The sequence below is a fragment of the Oncorhynchus mykiss genome, chromosome 13, assembly GCF_057628025.1.
Source record: "Oncorhynchus mykiss isolate SJ-2025 chromosome 13, ASM5762802v1, whole genome shotgun sequence".
NCBI lineage: Eukaryota > Metazoa > Chordata > Actinopteri > Salmoniformes > Salmonidae > Oncorhynchus > Oncorhynchus mykiss.
The window spans coordinates 50,815,970-50,833,127 of record NC_143034.1 but is presented as its reverse complement, the minus strand read 5'-3'; positions in this window follow the sequence as shown (position 1 = coordinate 50,833,127).

Below are 17,158 nucleotides of genomic sequence, written 5' to 3'. Positions count from 1 at the left end.
GACACAGCCGCAAAAAAAAAAAACTAATTTCCAACTATTTAGACTGGGAGAGCTACCTCTCCAGGTAGATTCGGCTCCCTTGAACTTTGCGACCTTTTGCCACATTTCAGGCTTCAAACATAAAGATATAAAACTGTATTTTTTTTGTGAAGAATCAACAACAAGTGGGACACAATCATGAAGTGGAATGACATTTATTGGATATTTCAAACTTTTTTAACAAATCAAAAACTGAAAAATTGGGCGTGCAAAATTATTCAGCCCCTTTACTTTCAGTGCAGCAAACTCTCTCCAGAAGTTCAGTGAGGATTTCTGAATGATCCAATGTTGACCTAAATGACTAATGATGATAAATACAATCTACCTGTGTGTAATCAAGTCTCCGTATAAATGCACCTGCACTGTGATAGTCTCAGAGGTCCGTTAAAAGCGCAGAGAGCATCATGAAGAACAAGGAACACACCAGGCAGGTCTGAGATACTGTTGTGAAGAAGTTTAAAGCCGGATTTGGATACAAAAAGATTTCCCAAGCTTTAAACATCCCAAGGAGCACTGTGCAAGCGATAATATTGAAATGGAAGGAGTATCAGACCACTGCAAATCTACCAAGACCTGGCCGTCCCTCTAAACTTTCAGCTCATACAAGGAGAAGACTGATCAGAGATGCAACCAAGAGGCCCATGATCACTCTGGATGAACTGCAGAGATCTACAGCTGAGGTGGGAGACTCTGTCCATAGGACAACAATCAGTCGTATATTGCACAAATCTGGCCTTTATGGAAGAGTGGCAAGAAGAAAGCCATTTCTTAAAGATATCCATAAAAAGTGTTGTTTAAAGTTTGCCACAAGCCACCTGGGAGACACACCAAACATGTGGAAGAAGGTGCTCTGGTCAGATGAAACCAAAATTGAACTTTTTGGCAACAATGCAAAACGTTATGTTTGGCGTAAAAGCAACACAGCTGAACACACCATCCCCACTGTCAAACATGGTGGTGGCAGCATCATGGTTTGGGCCTGCTTTTCTTCAGCAGGGACAGGGAAGATGGTTAAAATTGATGGGAAGATGGATGGAGCCAAATACAGGACCATTCTGGAAGAAAACCTGATGGAGTCTGCAAAAGACCTGAGACTGGGACGGAGATTTGTCTTCCAACAAGACAATGATCCAAAACATAAAGCAAAATCTACAATGGAATGGTTCAAAAATAAACATATCCAGGTGTTAGAATGACCAAGTCAAAGTCCAGACCTGAATCCAATCGAGAATCTGTGGAAAGAACTGAAAACTGCTGTTCACAAATGCTCTCCATCCAACCTCATTGAGCTCGAGCTGTTTTGCAAGGAGGAATGGGAAAAAATGTCAGTCTCTCGATGTGCAAAACTGATAGAGACATACCCCAAGCGACTTACAGCTGTAATCGCAGAAAAAGGTGGCGCTACAAAGTATTAACTTAAGGGGGCTGAATAATTTTGCACGCCCAATTTTTCAGTTTTTGATTTGTTAAAAAAGTTTGAAATATCCAATAAATGTCGTTCCACTTCATGATTGTGTCCCACTTGTTGTTGATTCTTCACAAAAAAATACAGTTTTATATCTTTATGTTTGAAGCCTGAAATGTGGCAAAAGGTTGCAAAGTTCAAGGGGGCCGAATACTTTCGCAAGGCACTGTAGATGTTGTAATCACCAAGGGAAACCAAACTGTTACTGTGGCAACCAGGTCTGACATGGGAAGACCCCTTACTGAAAATAGGACTTGGAAGAAAAGTAGACATTTTTGTGAGGGCGGTATACATTGTGTGTGTCAAATATGATTTTAAAAGGTTATGAGGTTGAATATCCAATGCGAAAAAATGCACAGCCTTAAGCTCCTGAGTGGCGCAGCGGTCTAAGGCACTGCATCACAGTCCAAGTCCTTGGTTCAAATCCAGAATGTAACACATCTGGCTGTGATTGGGAGTGCCATAGGGCGGGGCACAATTGGCCCAGGATAGGCTGTCATTGTAAATAATAATTTATTCTTAACTGACTTGCCCAGTTAAATAAAGGTTACATTTTTTTTAATTACGTAGGCCTAGTTGTTTGTCAAGGATCAGTTGGAAAACATGTAATTTACCATGTTGTATGTTGCGTTTAGTGTACCATCTTCCACAGGAAGTCATATCATCAACATACAATTATGTGTTTGCTTGGGTGTTCAGGCAGACCAGGGACTGTGGTTTGTGGTGGCACAGAGGAAGAGGACAGTCTGTCAATGAGACAGACAGGCAGGAGACATGCAAATCAGATGACTTTTAAATGGACCATGATGATATCAAAGATAGAAATGACGTAAATGTTTTTCTCTCTCCACTGGAACTTCTAACAAGCTCCCGTTGTTGATGTGTAACTTAAATACAGGTTTCCAGAAAAGGGAAAAAACGTTATAGATTAACTGGAGCACATGAATAACATAATAGTTCAGAATGATAATGAGGTACTATGTACCATGAACTTTGGCACAGATATGGCAGTTGATAAGCAGGAGCCCAAAAAATGTGCATTGTAACAATCAGTTTTAAATGTTGGATATGGACTTTAAACTAAATCAATAGGATTAGCAACGGTTCAACTGTGACTGTGAGCATACACCACAAACTTTATCTTCCTCGTACTCCCTGGGGTCAAATCAGTTCAACTCTCCTGGGCACCCATCGCCACCTTCCAAAAAAAGACATTCCCTTCCACTCCCTCCGTATTTCTTTCTCTTGGCGGTTGCTCCCTTATTGCAGTATTAGCTATAATTACCCCTGGCTGTCCCCCCAGCATTTAATCTGCCCGTTTCTCTCTCCCTCTCCCTCCCTCCATTGGCTAATTGTGGAGTGGGGGATCTGTATGTGGCTTGACTGTGGCGTGATCCTTTGAGCTCTGTCATGGCTGAGACGGAGTCGGAACTCAGAGCCTTTAATCAGACTTGTCATGCCAGAGGCTTGGAACTGCAATGAGCAGTGCAGAAAGTGATGAGTGACTCTTTCTGCAGAGACTTGTTAGAAGGGGTCAAGAAGGGTCAAGAAGGGAGTAGAGTGAGTGGTCAATTGGAGGGCGGGGGCAGCCCTAATAATAATATAAATAAATCAGTAAAAAATTAAGGAAACATTAAGATCTGTATTTGTTAAAAATACGACATATTGGAAAAACGTCTTGACCCATGGTCTATTGTGCATCAATCAAATTCCGATGGGCTCTAAATATATAGCTCTGCCCCAACTCCCCAGCCTCCAGTCATGATTTTCCTTCCATGACAATGTACGTTCTTAATTGAGTCCTACACAGTGTCTCTATGACGGGTGTTCCTTGAGCCCTTCCTGTCCTTGTCCTTCCGGCTCTGTGTTTTCCTCCTATCAGGTGCCAGCCTTCAGGTGGGGACCCAGGTGACCTGTGGTGGTGTGTAGGGTTTAGCTCTGTGACGTCAGAAGCTCAGTATGTCAGAAGAAAAGGAGCCCAGGTTGGCTGCAGACAGACCTGCTCTAAATAAAGCTCAGGTCAACCTGCCTGCACGTAACATTGGTGCTCACATGGTGTCCTTGACAAGTGAAAGATTGGCATACTGCCTTTAGAGGTATCTTCTTGCTGTTGAACAGGCTAATTGGAAAGTTCGCTGTATATTTTGAGAATTTTCCCAAAAATTCTGTCGTTTTGGAGTCTGTCCAGAATTAAGCAAACAGTCACAGAAGGAGAGGGTGCTAGCTAGCATAAGAACAATAATACTCTCCCAGTGGGGAATAGGGCCAATGCCTGTGAGAGAGGAAAGGAGATGATGAGACCCGAGAGGCAAGGGGACTCAGATGGACTGTGGAGAGAAAAGTCACTAAGTGTTCCTGCTGAGACAGTATCTGACAGCACCACAAAACAAGTTTGTCTGTGTTCCTATTGCTCTGGCTCTCTTTCGCACATGCACATGTGCACGCACGCACGCACGCACACACGCACACACACACACACACACACACACACACACACACACACACACACACACACACACACACACACACACACACACACACACACACACACACACACACACACACACACACACACACACACAGCTCCAATTTGGGTCCTCTTCGTTCTAAATATACAGATCTGAGACTGAGATCCATCTAAAGAGCTTCTTCCTCATCACATTCTAATGTGTGATGCAAACCACAAACACAAAGAACACCTCGACACCAAGCACACTACACTAACAACATAATTACAGGGCCGTTAATTTGGGTCGCTCGGGTGCGTATACGAAAGACTGTGATAATTGGGCCTTGCGAGCCTGGGATGCTACAGTGGAAGAGTGGAAGACAATGAGGATAGTGTGTGGCCATGTGGGATGGAGAGAAGGAGACAGACAGGCGAGTGGATGACAGACCTGTGGATTGCCTCCCCCCAGGTGTGACACACAAAGGGGCTGTTGTGGAGGAGTACAAGAGCTCTGTAGTAGGCTGCAATTACATGGAGGAGAGAGAGGGAGACAAAGGAGAGAGAGAGAGACCGAGGGAGAGAGACAGGGAGAGAGAGAGACAGAGAGAGAGAGTGAGAGAAGGGAGTGAGGGAGTGCGAGAATGGAGAAGTAGAGAGAGACAGAGATAGATATTGAGGGGGAGAGAGGGACAAGGAGGGAGAGGAGGGACGCAGAGGTGATTGAGAGATAAGATAGGAGAGGTAGAGGGAGAGAGAGAGAAAAGGAGGAAAAGGAGGAGAGGAACAGAGCAATGTAGTGCAGGCTCAGAGATAGAGAGACACAGCTAGGCAGTGAAAGAGAAAAATAGGAGAAAATGGTTGAGACAGAGATGGGAAGCTTTTCAAAGATTTGGAGAGATAAATAAGAAGATGAGGGATAGGGGTATATGGGAGAGAAGACAGAGAGAGAATCCACTAGCTGACAAATACTAGGCAACAGGGGACAATCATCAGCCAAATGCATAGGACCGGGGACAAACACTGTCAAAAATGAAAAGTTTTGTCATTGTCAATATTATTGATGTTTATCATTTCGTTGATAAATCATGTATCCCTTGTACTTATGGAATGTGTACAAAATGCATCCTCATTTAAAAAAATAATATTTATCGTTTAACAAATCTTTTGCTTATTTGACACATTGACAGGGAGAATACATACAAGGCGATATCTGACACGTACATAGTGAGAAAGAGGAGTTACTGTTGACTCAGGCTGTGGTTGTATTTACCCCAGGTAAGGGGACATGAATGCACTGGTCCAGACAGTACAAAGACTGAGCACAAACACGTCAGCTGTTGGCTTATACTGTAAGTCCATACTGTAATAATTGTTTTTCTCAGTTGAGTCAAGATGATCATGTGATACAGTGATACACAGTAACTAACTGCACATATACCATTTGTCTCAAGTGTCTGTTTATAACCACAGTGTAATCACTACTTAGCACTATGTTTTCTGACAAACCAAGTGCTACTGGATACATAACCCCAAAATACCTATACATTTTTTATTTGTCACATGCGCCGAATACAAGCCCTTAACCAACAATGCAGTTTTAAGAAAATACCAACAAAAAAAAGTAGGAGATAAGAAAAACTAATAATTAAGGAGCAGCAGTAAACAACAATAGCGGGTCTATATACAGGGGGTACCAGTTCAGAGTCAATGTGCGGGGTTGACGGTGTCAAGGTAATTATGTACATGCAGGTAGGGTTATTAAAGTGGCTATGCATAGATAATAACAGAGAGTAGCAGCAGCGTATGGGTTGGGGGAGTGTAAATAGTCTGGGTAGCCATTTGATTAGCTGTTCAGGAGTCTTATGGATTGGGGGTAGAAGCTGTTTTAGAAGCCTCTTGGACCTAGATTTGGTGCTCCACTACTGCTTGATGTGCAGTAGCAGAGAGAACAGGCTATGACTAGGTTGGCTGGGGTCTTTGAAAATTTCTAGGACCTTCCTCTGACACCGCCTTGTATAGAGGTCCTGGATGGCAGGAAGATTGGCCCCGGTGATGTACTGGGCCGTATGCACTACCCTCTGTAGTGCCTTGCGGTCGGGGAGAACTTGCAGTTGCCATACCAGGCAGCGATGCAACCCATCAGGATGCTCTCGATGGTGCGGCTGTAAAACCTTTTGAGGATCTGAGGGCCCATGCCAAATATTTTCTCCTGAGGAGGAATAGGTTTTAACGTGCCCTCTTCACAGCTATCTTGATGTGCTTGGACCATGTTAGTTTGTTGGTGATGTGGACGCCAAGGAACTTGAAGCTCTCAACCTGCTCCACTACAGCCGCGTCGATGAGAATGGGGGCGTGCTCGTTCCTCCTTTTCCTTTAGTCCACAATCATCTCCTTTGTCTCGATCACGTTGAGGGAGAGGTTGTTGTCCTGGCACCACACGGTCATGTCTCTGACCTCCTCTCTATAGGCTGTCTCATCGTTGTCGGTGATCAGGCCTACCACTGTTGTGTCATCAGCAAACTTAGTGATGGTTTTAGAGTCATGCCTGGCCGTACAGTCATGAGTGAACAGGGAGTACAGGAGGGGACTAAGCACGCACCCCTGAGGGGCCCCCAGTGTTGAGGATCAGCGTGGGGGATGTGCTGTTACCTACCCTTACCACCTGGGGGCGGCCAGTCAGGAAGTCTTGGATCCAGTTGCAGAGGGAGGTGTTTAGTCCCATGATCCTTGGCTTAGTGATGAGCTTTGAGGGCACTATGGTGTTGAAGGCTGAGCTGTAGTCAATGAATAGCATTCTCACATATGTGTTCCTTTTGTCCAGGTGGAACAGGGCAGTGTGGAGTGCTTGCATCATCTGTGAATCTGTTAGGGTGGTATGCAAATTGGAGTGGGTCTGGGGTTTCTGGGATGATGGTGTTGATGTGAGCCATGGCCAGCACTTCATGGCTACAGATGTGAGTGCAATGGGCCGGTAGTCATTTAGGCAGGTTACCTTAGTGTTCTTGGGCACAGGGACTATGGTGGTCTGCTTGAAACATGTTGGTATTACAGACTCAGTCAGGGAGAGGTTGAAAATGTCAGCGAAGACACTTGACAGTTGGTCAACTCTCTCCCTAGCCTTACATTACAGTATGCAAACATGCATGAACACTTTTATACTACATATCCTCCATAGGCACACACACACTGTCATTTGCAGCTGCACATAAATATATGCACATACTATAAAGTAGAGCAGGTAGTAGGCTAATGAATAATGTACTGTATGTGGAGAAGGATAACATCAGTGGTGGATGTGAAAGGATGTTCTCAGAAGATACTGCCTGGTTCTAGAATGGACAGGGGGAGAAATATGAATTCTAAATAAATGTCTAAATGACGTGTGTGGAATTCCTATTTTATTACTCAGCTCCACCTTTTCCTGTCTGCACCACTGATCCACAGAGTGGAAAATCCAAAATCCAAACCGTCTGGACGATCTCTGAAATGGGAAAAACAGATTTGCACTTGATAGGCTAACAACCGTATGCAAACTAGCTTTGGTAAGGAAGTCAACAAGACACTCTCTCCTGAGTTTGTCTGTCTGTCTCGGAGAAAATGTTATTTGCAGATTGTCATAAAAAGAGGGGGAAAAGTACTTTAACATCTATCCCCTGATGACCAGTGTGTGGGATGATAGCCATGGTTTGTTGAGTCCTGTTTTCCCCCTCAAATCTGTGGTGTGACTCTGGCCATGTGTTCTGACTAGGGCCAGATGGGGTGCTGGGTAATCTTAGGCAAGTGCTAACAAATCTCTCGAGGTTAGAACTAATTCAATGAATGAATTGTATCTACTGTATATCAGTAGCAGCACGATCCCAAAAATAAAGGCAGAGAGTGAATTTCTCACACGTACATATTTACAGATGGTGGCAGCGTTGGGATCATGTGGCATTGCATTGTGTGTGTTGAAACCCAATCCCATAGATACTTCCTAGGGTTTTACCCAAGACACCCTGCACCGCTATGTTTGTCCCAGATCTGGTTCACCTACTCCGTTCAAAACTGTAACATTTACAGGTTTATGGGAAAAACCTGGCCATGAGCCTAAATGCTTATGGGCAAGTCTTACCTGATCCAACAACCCAACCTTTAAAGATCCAAAAAAGGGAGAAAAAAAATGGTGTCTCCTTATGTCTTCAACAAGCTTGTATGTCTCCTTATGTCTTCACCAAGGTGAATCTACATTACATCCTATATGTGGAGGCTCGTCTTAACACACATCAGTGCTGGTTCCATTTCAGTCTAACGCATAATGTTCCACAGAAATATGTGGGCAGTAATATTGACTTCATACACTGTTTTCTTTGTCCTAAAAAGCTCCTGTGTTCATGGGAGAAACATGGTTGTCATAAAATGTGGCTTTTTATCCTGGATAAAAGAATGCTTTTGCTAATATAATTTACCAAGGTAATTTTTGTGTGTGTGTGTGTATGACAGTCATAATTACGCAGACAAACCAACATTGATAGGCTTACATTGATTGGCTTACAAGAATTGCCCTTTATTTACAGTTCAATGCCAAGCTAAACGACGTGCAGAATAACAAATCTTCACATGGTGTTATGTGACTATTTCTTGTGTAGTCTTTCTCTACTTTGTGTTACCATGTTGTGTTACCATGTCAAGGCTAGGACTGTTGTTTTGTCTGGTTCCCCAGCACATCTGGCTGAGCTCAGTTGTTTCAAAATGAGACAGTCAAATAATAATCCAAGCACTCGTTGAACGTATCAATGGTAATCAAAACAATAGGTTGGAAAACCAGCAGGGCATTTCAGTGGCATTGCTGCTACACAGTCTGAGACTTACATTTCCCTTTGCAAGATAAGCAGATCTGAGGTGAGATCTTTCTACAGGGGCCGTCTGATCCATCTTCCCCTCCTCCTCTTCCTCCGCATGCTCCTCCCCCCTCCTCCTGTGCCACACATGGTTCAGTTTCTCCTGCTGGGGCTGTAATAGCTGTGGTGGCTTAAATATGGAGGGGGACCAGTCCAAGCGTTAACTGTGCTACATGGCACTCACATCGGAAGGAATATCGGATTTTGAGAGAGGCTATCCACTCTCAAGGTATTGTTCTACTTCGAGTGTTGAAATGTAAGGATTATAATCCCAACCATTTAAAAAAAGAGCCGTAAAACTGTAAAGAAATCAATTTTGTCCATGAAGTGTGACTTCGTGCAACAAAGCAACGCTAGAGATTTAATGGACCAAGAACAACCTCTGTGTGATATCCACTTCTCTGTGTCCTCAGCTTGTACAAAGAGACCCCAAGGGAAGTGTTTGTCACCAAATCTCATTAAAGTAGTACAGGCACTTGGACAAAGGCAGGACATAAAGTGGAGAATAGGGGGTTGCCATTGCTTGATTGGCAGTAACATTTTGTGACCTCCCTGTGCAGCAGGGTCCCTCACTTTACGACCAGGATTTAGGAGCTCAGTGGCGGCCAGGGTGAGGTACAGGTTGGGTGGGAGTGTTGTGAGTGTCTCCTCTGCGGGGGCTGGCAGACTAATTATCCACACCAAAGGACTCACCAACAGAGGTCTGTGGATTTATAGCCTGTTGTCACCCTTCTCATCCCTGTTATGTCCGGCTTTTGTTCAGGCTGAGGCTCCCCCACGCGTTGATTTAAAGCGTGGGTCTACCACCTCACTCTGAAAGAGACATATCTTCAAACAGTTATGTTTATACAATCTGTCTACGCAGCACCTCCAGACACAAACACACAGTGAAAACCTCCAGACTCCCAGACATCACAACTCAGACATACAGCAACATCCAGGGGGAACCTTTTCAATATCAAACCTAACACAAAAACTGACCCTCACAAGTCTCCAAACACTAACAAGCACACCCTGTATGAAACCAGTAAAGTTGATGCATTATTCACAGGAGGAAACCTGTGTGTTGTGTGTGGACTAAACGTACAGTAGACAGAACCTTCTGTTGTTGTGAATAAATGTGATAAATTATTCAGCATTGTTGTTTTTCTATTTTATTTTTGTTTTTTAGTTGTACCCTTTTTTCTCCCCAATTTCGTGGTATCCATCCACCCGTACGGAATCGGGAGAGGCGAAGGTCAAGAGAGGCGAAGGTCAAGGGCCGTGCGTACTCCGAAACACAACCCAACCAAGCCGCACTGCTTCTTTGACACAATGCCCGCTTAACCCGGAAGCCAGCCATACCAATGTGTCAGAGGAATCACTGTACACCTGGCGACAGTGTCAGTGTGCATGCACCCAGCCAGCCACAGGATTTGCTAGAGCACGATGGGACAAGGACATCCCTGCCGGCCCAACCCTCCCCTAACCCGGACGACGCTGGGCCAGTTGTTCACCGCCGCCCCATGGACCCAGTCACGGCCGGCTGTGACAGAGCCTGGATTCAAACCAGGATCTCTAGTGGCAACTGTGCCACTCAGGAGGCCAGCACTGTTTTTTTGTGTTTAGTCTCAGAGTTATCTTAGATCTGAAGAAAGTCATGTCAGGTCAAACTCAAACCTTTGATATTACATGGGCAGACATGTTTATTAAAGAGAAAGTGCATTCGGAAAGTTTTCAGACCCCTTGACTTTTTCCACATTTTGTTATGTTACAGCCTTATTCTAAAAAGGATTACATGTTTTTTTTTAAAATTCTCATCAATCTACACACAATACCCCACAATGACAAAACAAAAACAGGTTTTTAGAAAAATGTGCAAATGTATTACTAAATAAAAAACAGAAATCTCATTTACAGAAGTGTTCAGACCCTTTACTCAGTACTTTGTTGAAGCACTTTTGGCAGCGATTACAGCCTTGAGTCTTCTTGGGTCTGTATTTGGAGAGTTTTTCCCCATTCTTCTCTGCAGATCCTCTCAAGCTCTGTCAGGTTGGATGGGGAGCTTTGCTGCACAGCTATTTTCAGGTCTCTCCAGAGATGTTTAATCGGGTTCAAGTCCGGGCTCTGGGTGGGCCTCTCAAGGACACTCAGATCCTTGTCTAAAAACCACTCCTGCATTGTCTTGGCTGTGTGCTTAAGGTCGTTGTCCTGTTGGAAAGTAAACCTTCACCCCAGTCTGAGGTCCTGAGAGCTCTGGAGCAGGTTTTCATCAAGGATCTCTCTGTACTTTGCCCCGTTCATCTTTTCCCTCGATGCTGACTAGTCTCGCAGTCCCAGCCACTGAAAAACATTCCCACAGCATGATGCTGCCACCACCATGCTTCACCATAGCGATGGTGCGAGGTTTCGTCCAGATGTGACGGTTGGCATTCAGGCCAAAGAGTTCAATCTGGGTTCTCATGGTTTGAGAGTCTTTAGGAGCCTTTTGGCAAAATCCAAGCAGGCTGTCATGTGACTTTTCTGGCTTCTGTCTGGCCACTCTACCATAAAGGCCTGATTGGTGGAGTGCTGCAGAGATGGTTGTCCTTCTGGAAGTTTCTCCTATCTCCACAGAGGAACTCCGAAGCTTTGTCAGAGTGACCATCAGGTCCTTGGTCACGTCTCTGACCAATGCCCTTCTCCCTAATTTCTCAGTTTGTGGGACCTTATATGGACAAAAGGTCAGATTTTGTAATCTAATAAACTCAGCAACAAAAGAAACGTTCCTTTTTCAGGACCCTGTCTTTCAAAGATAATTCGTAAAAATCCAAATAACTTCACAGATCTTCATTGTAAAGGGTTTAAACACAGTTTCCTATGCTTGTTCGATGAACCATAAACAATTAATGAACATGCACCTGTGGAATGGTCGTTAAGACACTAACAGTTTATTAAGGTCACAGTTATGAAAACTTAGGACACTAAAGAGGCCTTTCTACGGTCTCTGAAAAACACAAAAAGAAAGATGCCCAGGGTCCCTGCTCATCTGCATGAACGTGCCTTAGGCATGCTGCAAGAAGGCATGAGGACTGCAGATGTGGCCAGGGCAATAAATTGCAATGTCTGTACTATGAAACGCCTAAGACAGCGCTACAGGGAGACAAGACGGACAGCTGATCATCCTTGCAGTGGCAGACCATGTGTAACAACACCTGCACAGGATCGGTACATCCAAACATCACACCTGCGGGACAGGTACAGGATGGCAACAACAATTGCCCGAGTTACACCAGGAATGCACAATCCCTCCATCAGTGCTCAGACTGTCCGCAATAGGCTGAAAGAGGTTGGACTGAGGGCTTGTAGGCCTGTTGTAAGGCAGGTCCCCACCAGACATCACCGGAAACAACGTCGCCTATGGGCACAAACCCACAATCGCTGGACCAGACAAGACCGGCAAAAAAAGCAATTTTTTTGTGAGAAAACCGTCAGTAGAGTTGAAAATGTAATGGAATAAATGGGAATTAAACTGCAAAAAGTATTTTTTATGTGCACTGTGTCATCATGTATTTTTATGTGCACTATGTCATCATGTATTTTTATGTGCACTATGTCATCATGTATTTTTATGTGCACTATGTCTTCATGTATTTTTATGTGCACTATGTCATCATGTATTTTTATGTGCACTATGTCATCATGTATTTTTATGTGCACTATGTCATCATGTATTTTTATGTGCACTATGTCATCATGTATTTTTATGTGCACTATGTCATCATGTATTTTTATGTGCACTATGTCATCATGTATTTTTATGTGTGCTACGTCATCACGCACAGCCATTTATCTGTAACAAGTCAATTTGATGGAAACTGGTGGGAAAATGTGCATATTGTTTAAATGCAGATTTTAGAATTTTTGCATGAAAATCTGTCTCCCATTGGCTGGAAACCTAACTATTGATACACTTGTTTTTGTGAGAAGTTTTTGAAAAAGCACAGGAACTTTGCATTAATATGAACAGCGTATACTAAAATATTAATCAATGTCATGTCTCAAAATCGATGTCAATCTTATTTTTTTATGCTGTTTTCTGTCCTCCAGATTTGAGGAGAAAGATGACAAGTTCAGTGGTAAGCCCTTAATTCTCACACAGCATCTGACGCCATGCTATTTTCCTAATTCTGACCACCCTACCAGGGTAAAAACTTCAACACATTTTGAACAGATTATGAGAGACGAGGTTTGGACAATTGGTTTTCTTAGAGGATCATCATCACAATTAACATCTTATTTTACCCATTGGTCAAAATATGCATTTTTTATTTTACACCCTAAAAAGTAGCAACAGTTTAATTCAAGAGAGGACAAACATTATTATGAGCTAATGACCTAGGTCTAACCTTGATAAGTTATTTTGAACCAAATCTGTCCGTAACCAGGAGCTACTATCAATAATCTGTTGTGTTATCATATTGGTTAGTCAAACAGTGCAGAGCGAGAGTACAATGCTGAACATGATAAAATCCCACCAATGAACCCACATTAAAGGTTAATGTGGGGGCTGCACCTCTGATGATATACAGCCCTGCCCCACAAAAGCAGTAAATGTCTGATGCTTCCAGGGGGTCACTCTTGGTTACCTGCCAGTGGTTTCTGTGGCTACCGAAAGGGAGGATGTTCAGCATTTGGGTGCGTTGTCATCCAGAGAGAAACTCTAATGCATCCATCCTCTCTGGCTGCATCTGTCTGTGTCAGTTCAGTGTGTTGGCTATCTTCGTCCATTACATTTCTCCACAGCTTTTCAACACCCCCTTGTCTCGGGTGTTAATTTAAATGTCTATTTCCATTTCACATTCCTAAAAAGGTCCTAACAAATCAAAATAGAGGAGACCAGCAGGGACCAATGCAGCTGCAATTACTCATGATGTTAGTAATTAAGCATGTAAGCCTGTTGGGAGGTTAAGTTTACACTGAGTGTACAAAACATTAGGAATACCTTCCTAATATTTAGTAGCGCTCCCTTTGCCCTCAGAACAGCTTCAATTCGTCAGGGCATGGACTCTACAAGGTGTCGAAAGCGTTCCACAGGGATGCTGGCCTATGTTGACTCCAATGCTTCCCCACAATTGTGTCAAGTTGGCTGGATGTCCTTTTGGTGGTGGACCATTCTTCATATCAGTGGCGGTCGGTGCTGTTTAGAATGAGGGAGCAAGATTTTTTTTTAAATATGACCATGACCTTATTTCTATTACAGCATATTTGATGACTGTCATTCATATTCCAGTCACCCAGCTCTATGTAACATTGATAGGTTTAGACTACTACATTATACTCACATTTTCCCTATACCCATCATGAGGTTGCTACAACCTAGCCTACGAATGAAAGTTTACAACGTAGGTGCACAGGTCGAGAGAAGATTTGAGTAATCAAGGTGACAGTGACACATTAAGTACCGCCTTGCACACTCTTGCCTGCATCTAGCTGATCTAGGGTGGCATCATTAGTTGCAAATTAATGTTTTTTTTTATCCCCGTTTAGTTCCGTTTGCTTCCGTTTAAGAACTGTTTTTCAACAGAATCTGCTAAATGAATACACACCTGATCACCCGCAAACACAGTTCACTTTCATAGCAGCCACATACAAACAGCATGATCACTTTGCTCGTTATATAATTCCTTCTTGCATCTACCCGCTCTCCTCCTCTCACCTTTTCCCTTCGCTTGTGGACTTCATTGCACAACACAACAGCTTTTTGTGACCAGGTGAAGAAAGCCAAACCTTTCCAAGCCAAACCTTCATATCATAACCACTAACCGTTAAACACAGCCTACATTGTTGTCACCATATTAGCTAACTTCATAGTCAACATAATTACTAAAACTAACGCGTTAGTAAATCCACTACAATCCTGCAGTACAGTGTCGAGCAAGCAGTTTAGCAGTTACACCGGTGGACTCGGTGGCAATAAATTAATAAAATCAAAAGCTTACCTTAACTTGGAAGAGTTCCAGTGTTGGATAGCCATAGTCAGCTAGGTAACATAGCACCCCCCTCTGTTTTGAGATGGGTGTTTGAGTAGGCTAAACTAGCTAGCTGCATTTGCTAGCTAAGTAAGTGAAAGTTAAAAAAATACAACAAAATATAGCTAGCTCTCTCTCTATCTCTCTTTCATTTCTTAAACAATTAATTTGTTCAAAACTGTTCAACTATTGTCTTTCTCTCTTCGAGTCAACTGCTCACCACAATATATGCACTGCAGTGCTTGCTGTAGCTTATGCTTTCAGTACTAGATTAATTCTCTGATCATTTGATTAGGTGGACAACATGTCAGTTCATGTTGCAAGAGCTCTGATAGGTTGGAAGACGTCCTCCGGAAGTTGCCATAATTACTGTGTCAGTCTATGGAAGGTAGTGAGAACTTTGACTTCAATACAATTAAAATACAATACTGTGTTTTAATTAATTATTTGGTGACGTGAATATACTGTATTTAGTATAGTTTTATCTAAACAGGATAACTTATTTTAATGTTTCACTATTTTATTTTTGTGAAATTTCATTGAGGAGGGTGGTCCTCCTCTTCCTCATCTGAGGAACCTCCACTGCTTGATACACACAGGAAACTGTTGAGTGTGAGAAAAATAGCAGCGTAGCAGTTCTTGACACACTCAAACTGGTGCGCCGGGCAGCTACTACCATACCTTGTTCAAAGGCACTTAAACATTTTGTCTTGCCCATTCATCCTCTGAAAGAGACACACACACAATACATGTCTCAATTGTCTCAAGGCCTAAAAATCCTTCTTTAACCTGTCTCCTCCTCTTCATCTACACTGATTAAAGTGGATTTAACAAGTGATATCAATAAGGGATCATAGCTTTCACCTGGATTCACTTGGTCAGTCAATGTTTTGTACACTCAGTGTATATGTTAGAGAATACTCAATGAAGACAGAAACTTCAATTCAGGAGAAATAAGCCAACAAAGTGTTTTATGCATTCATATAGTGGAATAGTGTTCTGTAGCTTTCATAGGGCTCTATTCAATCCATATCGCGGAAGTTCAGCATTACAGTGTAATTGAAATTTAAAGGCAATGTTACTGCATTGGTGGAGACTACATTCACGGTAAACACTGCATATGTTGGGTTAATCGGACATTACCTTTAAATGTCTATCGCGCAATCTGTAATGCTTCAGGATACAGATTGAAAAGAGCCCATCGCCTTCATATTTCCGGTAATCATTTCAGATATTGGTATGTAGCTGGTATTTTGAGGGCCGTCAAAACCAAAAACTTTGAAGGAGCCTTTAAAGGGGAATTTTAAATAGGCTGTATGAATTTGTATGTAGAGGAAGAGGGTTTACCAGATGGTTGCATGTTAAGATCCCAGGCGGTGCATATTACTGCAGTGCCCTTGAGAGGGGCTCTTAACTTGGATTGTTTCATTGTGTGCATCGTGCCTTTAAATGGATTACCTGTCAAATGTATGCATATCTGAATAGAACAGAACAGAGGTAGAATGGAAAGAGAAGAAGGATTTGAAGCTTAAAAGGTTATTGGGTCCTTTATAATCAACAACAGTCTCAGACAGACTTGATTATCTTCACATGGAGCTTTTATCATATCCATATTGTTCTTTCAAAGCCTGACTGACACTGGTAATGGTATTATATATGCAGACAATGCAGACAAACTGGTGATACATTCCTTGAATGTCTGGCATAGAGTGGCACCTTGCTGAGTAATCTAGCAGGAGTCAACCTCTACATGCAAGACTGGTGGTGAGACCTGAAAACTGAGTTTTACAGCTGAGGCTCTTAAGTGGAACATAGTAAAACCAAATATTGACTAAAATGTGTGATTACTTTGACATGAAAGTCTGTATGTAATGATTACTCTTCTCTGTATGTTTCACAGGTCAAAGGGCACAGCTGTGAGAGAAAGAGAGAAAGAGAGAGAAAGATGTGGAAAACCAATACTCATTTTCACATGTCCTCTCTCATTCACAAATTACTCAAACTTTCCCTGGCATGATAGTGTGCCGTAGACTCCATAATGGCGCAAATCGAGAGGTAGAGTGTCCAGGGCCCGGGGCCCGGGGTGGTAAACTAATCATCAGTCTACTTGACAGGCTACACCACACTATCAGACCCATCATATAAAATCCCGGAATAATTTCAAAACAACAGCCGTTGTTTCTCAGGTGATGTCATCAACTGGAGGGTATAACAGCTGCTATGGCCCAGCTGAGATCCAGACTGTAACTGTTTGCCCTGCAGTGCTGTGTCCCTGTGTGGTGCTCTGACAGTCTGTTTCCTGAGAGCAGCAAAGCTAAAGGCCAAGGAGAGCCAAGCA